This window comes from Otolemur garnettii, unplaced genomic scaffold (assembly GCF_000181295.1).
Source record: "Otolemur garnettii isolate 467f Iridium unplaced genomic scaffold, OtoGar3 scaffold00064, whole genome shotgun sequence".
NCBI classification, from domain to species: domain Eukaryota; kingdom Metazoa; phylum Chordata; class Mammalia; order Primates; family Galagidae; genus Otolemur; species Otolemur garnettii.
The window spans coordinates 2,094,170-2,098,571 of record NW_003852459.1 but is presented as its reverse complement, the minus strand read 5'-3'; the positions used below and the strand labels follow the sequence as shown (position 1 = coordinate 2,098,571).

Here is a 4,402-nt window from a genome sequence, read left to right as displayed (position 1 = left end):
CAATATATCCATCACCTTAAATACTTCACATTTTTGTGGTAAGAACATTCGAAATTTCCTCTAATATTAACTATAATTGCCACATTGTGCAACAGAACTCAAAAAAGAATGAAGCATTCTTCATAAGATTTTGCATTTTTGACCATCAATGAGATAAAATATCATTTTCAAAATAGCATCCAAACATGAGTGTATTTACCTACATCCTCCAGGTCATAATAAAGCAAGCTGGTGAACAGAGTAATAATTTATGGTATTTCATTTTTAACAAACGGTTAACAGAGAAGGTTAGTTGAAGAAAGGCATACGAACATTGTCTTGTAAGAATTAGAACTGAGGTGCTCCATAATCATCTGGCATCCGTTCAATATTGTATCTGTAGTTAGAAATATACATGATAGGAACTGCAGGGATTTTCCGGATTCTTTGTTTAAAGTCTCCGTCAACTGTGGCCACGATGTAACACTTGTGCTGAGTTATTCTCTGTACTAAGCAGTCATCTGCATAGGTTTCTTTGTGTGTGCAGGGTAATCGTTCAAATCTTGGATCCTTGGCAATCCTGAGAGCCACTTGATACTTTTGCCCCAATTTCTCAGTTTTAGCCATTACACAGTCAGTTATACAAGGAATGCACTTGGCATACAGACAGTCCATCATTGACTGAACTAAGTCCAGTTTGGCTTTAATGGAAAAGTTGATAAAGTTGGTATCAACCAAGATGTGGTAAGGTGGGCCCAGTTGTGTATAATATTGAAAGAATAAGCATGAAGCGTGCTGGGGGACTTCTCTTTCCTTTAATGTTCTGGGATCTTTCTTTTCTTTCTTTTTAGGTTCAATCTGTCCTTTTCTTTAAGCCTCTGATCCCTGATACTAAGCATTTGCTTCATGGTTGCATACTTCCGTGTTTTCTTTTGCTTCCCTACGCTCATGCCACACTCTTGTTTCATCGGTCATAAAATATTATTAATTAATATGTTTTAGAATTATGAATTTCACTCATATTGTTTCTGTTCTTTTCACTTACGTTTATTGATTTACTTTATTCTCACTTGTTTCAGCCAAACTTGAACAATTATTTCTTTCTATTAAATTTTCTGACTTACAATTTACATTTTGTTATGCTTAATTAAGGAGGCTCTTAAAGTCAAATTATATTCCAAATTCTTTATTTCTGAAGACTCTTAGATATATGACTGACCAGAAGAACAAAATTGGGAACTAAAACTAAGACTTAGCAGTGTTTTATCTAGTCCACATTTTCACATAAAACTTAATTAAGAAAGGTCTTATCTGTTGAGTTCCCAAGTTACACCTTATGAATCTTTCCCCTTAAATTACTCTAATATTTCTGTGTATTGTAGTCCCTCTCTCAGTATGTGCAGGGCAATGGTTCCAGCCCCCTCCCCAAGTATACACAAATCATCGCATACTCATGATCTTAAAGCTAGCTTTGCAGAACCAGCACATACTAAAAGTCTGCCCTCCCTCTGCACTGGTTTCACATCCCTTAAGTACTATATTTTTGATCTGAATTTGGTTGGAAAAAATCCATATACAAGGGAATCCATCCAGCTCAAACCTGGGTCAATTACATGAATTTTCTTATTTATTTTCTAATTGTTTTACAAGTATTAATATAAATGTTGATAAAATTATACAGTCTTTGAAGGTAAGATTAAGGTAGGTATGTTTTTTATATTTTTAGTATTTGAAAAGTATAATTTTGTGATCATAGATTGTGGGTACCCATCACACCAATTAAATAATAAGAAAAGTTTTGGAAAATATATCTCACTAATTTGGGCAACATTTTTGGCATCTTGAGCAGAAGTAATTTATAACTTCTAAGTATCAGCTATTTTGAGTCTATCTGCATGTCAACAATAACATTTAAGATGGATATCAAAGTCATGTGTATTATTTAGTTTTAGTATCCTCTTAGCTAGCTCTAAACAGCGCAATTGCATTTTTTTGTCATCTATTAATTAAAACACTAGGTAGATTGACTACCTGAATTGGAACAAAGGTACCTTTTCCCCCTAGCTTCTAATCAAAGCCACTTTCAAGTACTCATCCCAAAGGCTACAATTCACAGGATTTACACCGATTTCTCTGACATCTGCTTCTTCCTCCGTGGAACATTTCTGCTGGAACAAAATCATGAATCACAATGATTCATGTAGCTTATGGAAGCAAATAAGGAATTCTGAACTCAAGGAATCCTGCTCACATAAAAAGAAGCTGTGTGTTCATTTATACCAGATAAGAATCTCAGCTGTTCTCTGTACTAGTGGGTCCTGTAGTATCTTTAGGTTCCTATCATTATGACTGCTTTAAGTCTTATTGTTTGTGAAGTCTTCAGTAGGCCTCAGACATTGTGTTATTACCCAATTTAATCATCCTTTCCGATGGAAACCCTTCGTTGCCAGGTAGGCTTTATTATCGCATTTTTAAAAAATAAAAAAAGAAAACTTAGGTCATTATACTAACAAGTTCTATAAGGAAAATTTAAACATAAATTTGTCCTTTTTTTTTTTTTTTTTTTTTGAGACAGAGCCTCAAGCTATCTCCCTGGGTAGAGTGACATGGCATCACGCTCACAGCAACCTCCAACTCCTGGGCTCAAGCGAGTCTCCTGCCTCAGCCTCCCAAGTAGCTGGGACTACAGGCGCTCGCCACAACGCCTGGCCATTTTTTGGTTGCAGCCATCATTGTTGTTTGGCAGGCCTGGGCTGGGGATTCAAACCCGCCACCTTAGGTGTATGTGGCTGGCACCTTAGCCACTTGAGCCACAGGGCTGGGCGCCTGTGTCCTTCTTTAAACCCACAGTCTTCACTAACCAATATTGCCTGCACAGATCTTTTCAACAGTATAAACTAATAAAACACTTTCTTAAATTTGCAGCATTTTTTGTTTCATTTGTCCTATTGTGACAGACAGTTAAAGAAATCAGGTAACTTCCATTTTGGAATATCAATTTTGGAATTAGCAGCTGTTAGCTAAAGGGTTTAGAACACAATTTTTTTTTTTTTTTTTTTTTTTTGTGGAATGTGGTTTAACTTAGGTTTCCTGATCAACAGCTGAGATCTATTTTCTATGTATGTATGTATGTATTTATCTATCTATCTATCATCTCTGAACTTTTAGAAATAAAAAAATAGACTTTCTGGATTATTTTTTACATTTTTTTCACTTTAATTTGAATTTTTGTCATATCATTTATAATTCAACACTATGATTATGTCAATAAACAAATATAATGGATAGTCAGTTGACACAGACAACATAACCAGATATTATCTATTCCATTATCCAGTCATCAAATTTTATTAATGTTGATAACTACTTCAAAAACATTCTTTGAAGTAACCCTCCCTTACCTCAATAGAAATGCTGTTTTTCTTTTTTTATCACATGCTAAAGATTTATTCATTCATTTACCTATTACATACATTGCTTATAGGATGATGGTTCCCAAGCACTGTTGACTTCACAACTCTTCTGGATAGCATATAACTGGCCCCATCTCAAATATCTGATTTAGTAACTTAAAAACGAATCTTGTATTAATAATTCTGAAGCAGATTAACACAAAGACCAAATTCTTATAGGGAATGTAGCTCATAAACATAAGTCCCTTTGAAAGTAATATTTTGTGAAAAACAATATGTTAGTTTGAACAGCATATATTCCTGTCTTTGAGTATCTTTCAGTCTAATTAAGAAGATAAAATATACATGCATTCTAAGATTTTTATGGACCAATTGTAAAATGGGGATTATTTAATAGTCTTTGACAACCATCATTTCAAATGTATCTGTTCCTTGTTACTTTTATATCAACATATTTTCCCTGATAATTTCCATAGTAAATTCAAAATATAGGTTATTTTATATCTATTTCTAAATGTAGTCATGCAATATTATCAGCTGGTTGAAAAGCAGCTCATAAATATAAATAAATAATTATTATTAGATCTAATAAAATGTTTTATAATCCAGTTTAATTTTTTCTTATAGTTTTTTTGTGTGTGTGTCTTTTAAAAAGATTTATTCTATTGCTATATTTAATTAACATAACCCCCCAAAATATGTGATTTACTCAATTTTAGTTTATTGCTTGTTCTAATCCTAAGAGTAAGTCATCACAAACATGACAAAATATTAACTTATATATTATAATTACATGTACTTAGTGCTTAGTGTACATTCCATCTGAATTTATTTGGCCTTAATATGAAAAGTTAGATAATATTTACCAGACTAAAAGATAGTTGAAAGATTTGTGAAGGTTATTACATATCATTAACAAAATTGGTTCAAATACCAAGCAAAATATCTGACAGACTCACTAGGGGAAAATAAACATAAGAATGGTTAATTGTGGGAGAAATAAACAGGAT

The 4,402-nt window shown here is 33.0% G+C and overlaps 1 pseudogene; it reads right to left on the bottom strand.

Annotated features, from left to right (window-relative positions):
• Positions 1-327: 327 nt before the first annotated feature.
• LOC100950431 lies at positions 328-917 on the bottom strand (annotated as a pseudogene).
• Between the last annotated feature and the right edge of the window lie 3,485 nt (positions 918-4,402).